Source organism: Canis lupus, chromosome 13, assembly GCF_048164855.1.
Source record: "Canis lupus baileyi chromosome 13, mCanLup2.hap1, whole genome shotgun sequence".
Classification (NCBI taxonomy): Eukaryota; Metazoa; Chordata; class Mammalia; order Carnivora; family Canidae; genus Canis; species Canis lupus.
Window position 1 is genome coordinate 20,533,400 of NC_132850.1, and position 10,303 is coordinate 20,543,702.

General features: G+C 50.9%; 1 long non-coding RNA gene across 2 annotated transcripts; it reads right to left on the bottom strand.

The window, feature by feature from the left end:
• Positions 1-268: 268 nt before the first annotated feature.
• Positions 269-9,868, bottom strand: LOC140602773 (uncharacterized). Of its 2 annotated transcripts, XR_012005669.1 has the most exons (4): positions 9,751-9,868; positions 8,802-8,960; positions 5,450-5,763; positions 269-1,578 (listed from the first exon to the last, which is right to left on the bottom strand). It is a non-coding gene; the product is annotated as an uncharacterized lncRNA (long non-coding RNA). The 2 variants fall into 2 exon arrangements; XR_012005670.1 differs by lacking the exon at positions 5,450-5,763.
• Positions 9,869-10,303: the final 435 nt, after the last annotated feature.

Below are 10,303 nucleotides of genomic sequence, written 5' to 3' on the forward strand. Positions count from 1 at the left end.
TGGGAGGACACGGGGAGTTTCTGTAGTTTCCACTTCACACATCAATTCTACTTCTTCTTTTTTTTCCTTTTTTTCTTTTTTTTCAGAGAAAGAGATAGAGCACAAGTGGGGGGGGGGGGACAAGGGGCAGAGAGAAAGAGAGAGGATCTCAAGCAGACTGTACACTGAGCACCTGGGGCTCGATTTCACGACCCTGAGATCATGACCGACACTAAGAGTCGAATGCTTGACCGACTGAGTCCCCCAGGTGCCCCTATCATTGCACTTCTTTTTTTTTTTTTTTTAAGATTTTATTTACTTATTTGGGGCGGGGGGGAGAAGCAGCTCCCCGCTGAGTAGGGAGCCCCACACGGGTCTCGACCCTGGGACCCCGGAGTCATGACCTGAGCCAATGGCAGGCGCTTACCCAACTGAGCCACGCAGGCACCCCATTCTACCTCTTAATGGCAAAATAAGAACCTCTGAACAGCAAGAGAGAAAACTGAAGCCTCATTGATTCCAGAAAGCTAACCTAGGTGCTGCCACTTTGCCTCCAGGGACAAGTTGTAGTGGAGGGTCGCCTGTTGTCATCCCCTGGAGACCGTGGGGCTCAGCTATGTCCCCTACTCCGGCCCCTGGGGGTGCGGGCCTCTATCCCTCCCTTCCTACCACCTGACTCTCCCGGATCCCACTGACTCGGCCGAGATTGCTGGTTCCTACGAATGCAAGCCCTGAGGATGGCCACACGCTCACCCTGTCTCGGTTTTTGGTTTTTGTCTTTGCCTATTTGTTGTGAGGAGCCAGCTCCCCCCGGCCCATCCCAGCTGAGCAGAAGGCCGCTCGGCTCCCCATCCTCGGCCTGAGACCCACCGCCCTGGAGGCAGAGGAAGAGAGGTGGGAGGGGGGACCAGAACCCCGGGCTCAAACCCTGGCTTCTTCCCTTCCCTTTCACCGGGTCAATGGTAAGAACCGTTTGGCCAACTCAACCCCCAGCATATGACAAGGACGCGGCCAGGAGACACCATCTCCCTGTCTGACTTCTGTTTGTTCTCCTTAGTTCTCCGAGCATTTGAGGATTCGATACGAGTAAATGAAGAGGTGGTTTAAACTGTTTCCTGAGAGACCTCGAGGCCGAGGGGGAAATATTCATTAAATGTACACATATGGTTCATTTTAAGAAGCAACCACAACCCTCCAGGGCAGCCCTGTCCAGTAACAATATTTTTTTAAATAATTTTAAAGTTTCTAGTATCCACATTAAGTAAAAAGAAACCAGTGAAGCTAATTCTAGTGCGTAGGTCCCTACTACAGCCCCTTCTAGTCAATGCATCCTACAATCTCACATAATATTCACACGTGGGTGTGAAGGACGCAACAGCAAACCCTTGGCTAGGTCGTCAGTGATGTTGGGCCAGGGAATCGAGGGTGTGATACAGGAAGTGGCCCAAGAAGGCTCTGAAGTGACGGCAGAAATTCTTCCAGCAGCTCTTGACGTGCTCGTGGCTGTTGTCCTGACACCTGCATCAGAGAGTTCGCAGCTCGGGTAGACGGCCGTTCGTGGCCTGTACTTTTCCAGAACAGTCATGGCATCCATCAACCCTGCAATAAAGAAGAAGAGAAATATCCAGAGCTCTAGGAGAACGGTCGTGAAATTTCTGTGCAACTTCTGAGAAAAATTTGCCATCTAGATATTTTTTCTTTTTTTTTTTTTTTAAGATTTTATTTATTTATTCCTGAGAGACACAGAGAGAAGCAGAGACATAGAGGCAGAAGCAGACCTCATGCAGGGAGCCTGACGTGGGACTCGATCCTGGGACTCCGGGATCACGCCCTGAGCCAAAGGCAGATGCTCAACCGCTGAGCCCTCCAGGCGCCCTTCATCGAGATATTTTCCAGTGTGAAATTAAACCCAGATTTCAAAATAACAAAAACACACACGGCAGATGTGACCGTGATGAGTAGGCGCCCTGAGACCCAACCAATGGTCAGAACTGCCCCCTGCCCCGATGACTTCTGTCCCTGCACTTACACAAGGCCTATTTTTCAGAGCTTTGGGGATTTTGTATTTGCAGAGAAAGGCTTGTGGACCTGGATCTGCCTCCTGCTGAAATGTCACATGTTTCGAAACGTACTTGTCCTTCTTTGACTAAAGCAGTAAGACATAGTGTTCTCTGGAAAGAGAACCCTCTCTGCCACCCTCTTTTATGACACATGGGACATTAATAAGGCCACGGTGAGCTCATCCTCCCGGCTTGACCTCCCCGGCTGAGCTTCCAGAGCAGTGGCAGCTGGACGCTCCGGGAAGGGCGGGGGGCGGGGGAAGAGGCTCTGCATCAGGCCCCCGACTGCTCATGCCCTGGGCTTGGCTCTCGCAGCTCATTGCTGGCCTCGCATTTTAAGTCCTGGGCAAGCGGGCACCCGAAAGGAGTCCCTTTTTCGGCTAATACCAGATCCTACAGAAGCTTCCTCTCTCTCCCTAAGAACCTTGACTCTCCAAATGCTCTACCTGCCGGAGAAAATGCTTTCTTGGCCCACCAGCTTTATACCACCTGTTAGAAACATAGGGCAGTGGAGGCGTGGAGGCCTGGACACCTGGATTCTGTTCCACAGTGAAACACATACACAGAGAATGACGCTGGCCAAGAAGCACGCTGGATTCAGGGGGGCTCTGGCCCAAGCCCCACACATGCCCTGAGACCCAGCGTGGAGCAGCGCGACTTGGTGGATGCATTTTACCTACACTAGCCTGAGCTCTTAGGCCTTTGGGGTTAGGTTTTGGCCCCATCAAGGAAAAGACATCCAGGGCCTACGGTAGGGCCGCTCTATTCCCTGTTGGGAGCGAAACAGGAGGGAAGCAGGGGGAGTGGAGGGGCTGGGATAGCTCCCAGGCAACCACATCCCTAATTTTTATTCTACGGTCTGTCGTTCTGTAGACCTGGCATCTAGGCCCATCTTAACTGGCCCTTGGGCTGAAGAGCGCGCACACAGTGTCCGCCCAACGCTTTCCCCAAAACAGACTGGTCTAAACACTCCCAGTGGCGTTGTACTCTCCCCAGAAACCTGTCACAGCGACTCTTCCTGTCCCCGGACCTGTTGTCGAGGAAAGAGCCAAGATGCCGGGGAGGGTGGGACTCTGAGCTTCTCGTGGCCACATGGTGGACGTTCACCACGGTGATGGTCGAATAAACCAAAATGAAGCAAGACTCTTATACCTGCGACTGTCCTTCACCTCAATGTAGCGCAGGGGGCACTGCTCAAATCATTTGCTTACTTGCCACCCTGGAGAAGAAGAATAATCTCTTCAATTTTAGGCTAATGGCAAACTAAGGCAATTCAGAGATACAAATGCAGGATATGCTCCGTTTGGAAACAAGGAATTCAAGTAAACCCCAATCTCTTCTTCACTTGTGTTTCTTTCTCCACTTTGGGAAGCAAATCAAAGCCACTGAAGAGGTTGGCACTGCCAAACGTAGACCAACCTCGGCACGTGCTCTGTATTGAGGTCGCCCTTTCATAGCGAAGAACAACTCCACAAAATATGCGTTCTCATTCCACCCTCTGGATTAAAATCTTGGCCTAATGTACTTGTCTGCTTGCGTGGTTTCCCAGAGAGTCTAGACCTGAAATCGAATCACACTGCACATTAGAACACGAATACTCATGTGACTCCATCGGGCCTGTCTTCCTTGATGGGCTATACCCTATGGCCCACATTCGTCTTCGTTCACGGTCCTTGAGCCAACCTGACAAAAATGCTCTGAATTAGTCTCGGAGAAATTCATTCTGATATGTGGTCTGATATGTGCTCTGTGTTCAGATTCGGACCTACCTTTAAGTCTCATTGCAAACTCATTGGTAACAAGAGAGTCATTTGTTGATTGAAATACTATCACTGGGGCGCCTGGGTGGCTCGGTGGTTGAGCATCTGCCTTCACCTCAGGGCATGACCCTGGGGTCCCGGGATCGAGTCCTGTGTCAGGCTCCCCACATGGAGCCTGCTTCTCCCTCTGCCTGTGTGTGTCTCTGCCTCTCTCTCTGTGTGTTTCTCATGAATAAATAAAATATTTAAAAAAAAAAAAAAAGAGAGAAATACTATCACTGATTAGCCATTGTAATTAGTTATTAGCACTCTTAGGGATCAATACTATCACCAAATAGTGAAATACTATCCCTGATACTCTTGTCGATTGTCCTATGACAAAAGTCTGAAATACCACCCTCTACATAGTCAATAAAAGATCTGGGGCACCTGGGTAGCTCAGTCAGTTGAGCATCTGACTCTTGATTCCTGCTCCAGTCATGATCTCAGAGTTGTGAGGTCGAGCCCCCTGTCGGGCTTGGTGTCACTGGGGAGTCCTCTTGGGATTCTCTCTCCCCCTCCCTCTGCCCCTCCCTCCACTCTAAAATAAATAAATAAACCATAGAAAAATCCAATTTGAGTATTTATGCAAGTGAGGTCTTAGTATCTTCCACAAATCACAAGACTTAAAGACACATGCTTTAATTGCAGCTTTTTACCTGAATATCAAAAAAAAAAAAGAAAGAAGAAAGAAAGAAAGAAAGAAAGAAAGAAAGAAAGAAAGAAAGAAAGAAAGAAAGAAAGAAAGAATCAAGCATTTGCTCAGGCCTAATTTGATATTATCACTACTATTTCACAGATGAGGAAACTGTACAGATAAGGCACAAAGTGTACCCCATTGTACACATGAGGCACACAGAGGTACCATTATGCTCAGGGTCACATAAATAAGAAAATTAGCATTTGAACGTGAAGAATTTATGGACAGAAACTATGTTCTTAATCATTATGTAAAACCACCTCTCACTAATATCCTCCCTTACCAAGGTCCTAAGGCCTTCTATGATCTGAACCCACGTATTTCTCCGGTCTCAGTTATGGCCATGCTCACTCCATTCCAGGCACACTGGCCTCCTTGCTCTTCCTTGCATATTTCTAATACACTCTCACCTCAGGCCCCCAAACTACTGTTCTCTCTACTTGCGAACCTCTCCTTCCAAATGTCCTCATGACTCTCCTCCATCCCTTCCTTTGGTGTCTGTTCAAATGTCACTTCAACAAAGCAGCCTTCTTGGCCTCTCCATCCGTGAATGAATTCCTTTGCCCCCTGCCGCTTCACTCGCTCTTACTTTAACATGTATTCTTCATCTTCACAGCACTTATTGATATTATTCCACAGTTACCAATTTATTTATTTATCTATCTATCTTCTCCAACCCAGAAGGGCCAAGCGTCGGACAGTCGTGTCACTGCTGTGTTAGTAGCTCCGGGAAAGCATCTGACGCTTACTAGGCCCTCAACAAGGATCGGCTGCGTGGAAGAAGGAGGGAAGGACTGGAGAGCGGAGTGGGGAAGATCCAGCAACTCCCTGAAACGATGCCTCTGGCCGGGCAATCACTGAGGGTTTCCAACTCCAGTGCCCCCAGCATGTGATGTCCACGATTTTCTCACCTGTAACTCTGAAGATTCCCTTATGTCATTTCCTGAAGTTTGAGGGATGCAGCTCCGACTGTGATGGGGATAATGCAAAGAGTTCTGTAGTGACTAGTGGATTCTCGAATCCTAATCCGTTAAGCTCTTAATATGGTCCAGGCACTGGGTTAAGCACTTTATATGGTTTATCTCATTTTATAGCCGGAATACGCCTTTTGATTTTTCAATAGAGAGAAAGTATGCACCGTGTTGACATGCAGGAGCCCCGGGGTCAGCCTGCCCAGGCTAGAATCCTGACTCCGACTGGCTCGCTATGTGGCTTTGTTCGTTATCTGCAAAGCGAACATGACGTGATATTAGCCGCATATAATTGATCGAGCTGCTTTGAGGCTTATGTGAGATCACGCAGGTGAAGCACTTGACCCAGAGTCAAACATTGGCACGTAGCAAACATTCCAACGTCTTAGCTATTATGACCCCCACCTTCTAGATGGGGACACCAAGGCTGAAGGCAATTAAGTGATGTGCTCAAGGTCACAAACCACTAAAAAGTAGCGCTGGGCTTTACAGCTGGCACGGTTGAACACCAAAGATTTTTTTGGCAGACCATCTTTTCTGCCTTTCCTAGTCTAGCTTTGTGTGCAAAGGGCTTCCGGAGAAGTAAATACAGTTCGGGAAACTGTATCCACTTGGCTGGTATTCTCTTTTAAGATATTAAAGGTAAATGTTTGAGAACCCACACAAGGCATTATCACGTATTTGTAAATAGAACTAGGCCCAACAGCGGTGGACTTGAGAGCCATGGGTATTTACATGCCTGTCTGGGAAAAGTTGATCACACTTAATTGATTATCTAAATGTGAAAAAATAGTGTTTCTAAAGGAAATTTAGGAGACAACCTTTATGATTTGGGCTAGGCAGTGATTTCCTTTTTTTTTTTTTCCTTTTATCTTATTTTATTTTATTATTTTTTCAAGATTTATCCATTTATTTGAGACAGAGAGAGAGAGAGAGTGCACAAGAGCAGAGGGAGGAGCAGACGGAGAAAATCTTGAGCAGACTCCCCTCCCAGTGGGGCCCAATCCCATGAACACAAGATCATGACCTGAGCCAAAATCAAGAGTCAGATGCTTAACTGACCGAGCCACCCAGGAACCACATCTTTTTTTTTTTTTTTTTTTAAGACTTATTTATTGGGATCCCTGGGTGGCTCAGTGGTTTAGCACCTGTTCAGCCCAGGGAGTGATCCTGGAGACCCGGGATCAAGTCACACATCGGGCTCCCTGCATGGAGCCTGCTTCTCCCTCTGCCTGTGTCTCTGCCTCTCTCCCTCTCTCTGTCCCTCATGAATAAATAAATAAATAAAATATTTTTTAAAAAGACTTATTTATTTATTTTAAAGAGAGAGTTGTGGGGGTATACACACAAGCATAGAGAGGGGAAGAGGAAAGAGAGAATCTCAAGCAGGCTCCTCGCTGAGCAGGGAGCTTGATGTGGGGCTCGAGCTCTCCACCCTGAGATCATGATCTGAGCCAAAGTCAAGGATTGGACACTTAACCAACAGAGCCGCCCAGGTGGCCCAGGGAATGATTTCTTAAGCATAAGGAACTAGCTACCAATGATGAATTGGACTACGTGAAATTAGGAATGCATTTGCACCGAAAGACACCATTAAGAGAATGAAAAGAAAAGCCACAGAGTCCGAGAGGGTGTTTGCAATACTTACAACCACACAGAATTCTTCCCCAGAATATATAAAGAATCCTATAAACCAATGAGAAAAAGCCAAGTGACCTAAGGGAAGAGTAAGCAAAAGACATAGACGTGTACTTCACCAAAGAGATCATCAAGATAGCCCGTAAGCCTATGTCTGTCTGTTTTGGAATCTTCCAAGCATGTGGCATCCTGCATGAACGTCCAAGGCCCAGAAAATCCAGAAAAGTCAAGGGCTGTGCTGACGCTGTTGGGGGATCCCGTGTTTATAGGACACACTCCGTGCCTGCGAGATTCATCTCATCAAAACACAGCACAGGGGGCGCCTGGGGGGCTCAGCGCTTGGGCCTCTGCTGTGGGCCCAGGCCGTGACCCCGGGGTCCCAGGATTGAGTCCCGCGTCGGGCTCCCTGCGTGGAGCCTGCTTCTCCCTCTGCCTGGGTCTCTGCCTCTCTCTCTGTGTCTCTCATGAATAAATAAATAAAATCTTAATTAAAAAGAAAAGAAGAAGTTCGGCCGCCCTGCTGCTGCTGGAGAGACCATGTGAGGGAGACACAGGCAGAGGGAGAGACCTGACGCCACCTGGAGAGACAGGACACCAGCTCCTGGGCCTCGGCTCCAGGTACTCCTGTCAAAGGACCAGGCACGTGGACGAAGCCCTTGGACACTGCGGCCCCGTCCACGGCTTAGCCTCTGAGGCGGCCTCTGAGCCACCTGCCTGCACGCCGGCCGCTGCGGGCCCTGAAGGACAGTGAGAGGGCCCGGCCAGCACTACGTCAGCAGATAGCGGGACCAGGACCCAATGGGTGGGTGCAGGTCCCGGGCCCGAGCGTCAGTGAGCAGATCTGGGTGGGGGTCCCCTGTCCCCCACTCGTCCACTCCCGTCCCCGCGCTCGCCCGCAGCCTCACACCCGGGCAAGGCAGGTGGGCACGAGTGTGACAGTGGCCCATCGTCCGCCCCGGTGCCGGGCAGTCGGGCCAGGCGACCCCCAGCTGGCGAGGTGTTGGGGACAGGAAGCCAGCCCCTGCCCTGCTGTGGTCACCGGGACAGCCGGTCAGTCCCTCGCTCTGCAAGGGCACACACTCCAGCCCCGTTAATTTGGCTTCATTCTATGGCCCCAGACCAGCCCTTTAACCCCAGCCAGCTGTCCCAACTGGAGTCCCTCCATTAGTCTTAGAAAAGGTTAACAAAAAGGGGATCCCTGGGGGGCTCATCAGTTTAGCGCCTGCCTTTGGCCCAGGCCATGACCTTGGGGTCCCGGGATAGAGTCCTGCGTCGGGCTCCCTGCATGGAGCCTGCTTCTCCCTCTGCCTGGGTCCCTGCCTCTGTGTGTGTGTGTGTGTGTGTGTTTGTGTGTGTATGAATAAATAATAAATAAAATCTTTTAAGAAAAAAGAAAAAGATTTAAAAAAATAGATACTCTGTCCAACCGTGGCTTTTGGGGGGGCGCCGCGAGGGGGGCTCTGGGCGGCTGGCTTCAGGGAAGTGCCCGGCTTCTCGGGTCCACCTGCTCGCGCCTTCCCCTCCGCACTCCAGCCTCCCCGGGTCCCTCTATCTGAATCTCGGCTTCTGTTCGCGGGCTCCCGGCCTTCACCGCGCCCCAGGCCTAGCGTTGGCCGCACCGTGGGGTCTCCCCGTCCCCTCGCCCTGTGTCCACCTTGAGGTCACTTCTCCGACGTCTCCTAGCTCGCTCCTTATCCCCATAGTTCCAGTTGAGGTCCGCGCAACCCTCACGTGGAAGGTGGAAGGTTCCAGGGCCTTCTTCAGTCTTGAAGCTTCCGCTCTTCCTGCCCCCTCCAATCCATCTCTCACGTCCCTGCAAGAATAATCTTCCTGAAGTGTTTCCAGTACGTCATTCTCCAGCCCACACTCCATCGGCGACTCCCCAGGCCCGGGCGGGGCTGCCAGCTCTGCCGCCGGTGATTTGAGCGGAAGGTGTGACCGCGGCAGGACAGCAGGAGCAGGCAGGCCAGCTGGCGCTTGCTCAAGGCATTTGCACGCCCTATTTTTAGAACCACTGTTCTGACCAAATGAGCCACAAAATTTCACAAAATAAAGGCCGGGCTCTTTGGGCTGATAGTCAGAGCGGCCCATGACTCGATTCCAACGTATTCCTGCAGACCCAAGCTTCTCAGTGTCAGCGTATGGTCCAGCGGGCGGTGGCGGTGGCAGCTGGCCGGGCCCCCCACTGCTGGCCGGGCCCCCCTCGCAGCACCCTGCCCGCCGGGCTCCCGCCGTCTGATGGGCCCCAGCGCAGCCCCAATCCCCCAGGGCTGCTGTACGTGCTCACGGGTCAACCAGACAATTTCAGCACTTTGACATAAACAGCCTGGAGTAGCTGTTTTTCTCCACCCCGTCCCCCGCCCCCCGCGTCGTGGGAGCCCACGGCCTGTGCCCTAGGCTCAGTCCCATGTCAGCCGCCCCCCCCACCCCCCCACCCCACGCCGGGCACGGCAGGTGGTTCGGTCCAGAGAGAGGCCTGGAGGAGGACGCCTCTTAGCAAAAGCAGATTTCTCGGAAAGGCTTCCCTCCCTGCGCCCCACCGACAGCCTCGCAGCGGCCAGAGCCTCGGACCCCACCCCTCTTGCTGTTTTAGGGGAACCTACTCACTACACGGCCGATCTGAGGTCCTCGGTCTCTTTGTAGGACATTTGTGAGTGTCGTGCGTAGGTTCCAGCTCCCGAGAAGTAGCATAATTCTATCTGGATTTGGCTCAGTGGCCTATGTAGCTTGTGGGAGACACACCAAACAGAGTCTAAGATTTCCCTGTTGAAGAGTTTATCTCATTCTATAACTTTTTTTTTAAGATTTTTATTTATTTATTTATTTGACAGAAAGAAAAAGAGCACACACAGGGGGAGCAGCAGGCTCCCCGCCGAGAAAGGAGCCGTGCAGGGCTCCATCCCAGGACCCTGGGGTCATGACCTGAGCTAAAGGCAGATGCTTAACTGACCGAGCCACCCAGGCGCCCCCATTTCGATAACTATTGTTTTCATGGCTTGGGGTCAGCTTCACATTTTCCCATTTAATTGAGCCCTGCACATCCCAGAAAAGCTCAGTTTTCCCCTTTGTTTGGCAAGATGTTTATCTTTTCTTCTAAAGCAACTGGCTTTATTCTTTGTCCTAGAGGAGAAAGTAAGACAGATGCTAATAATATCA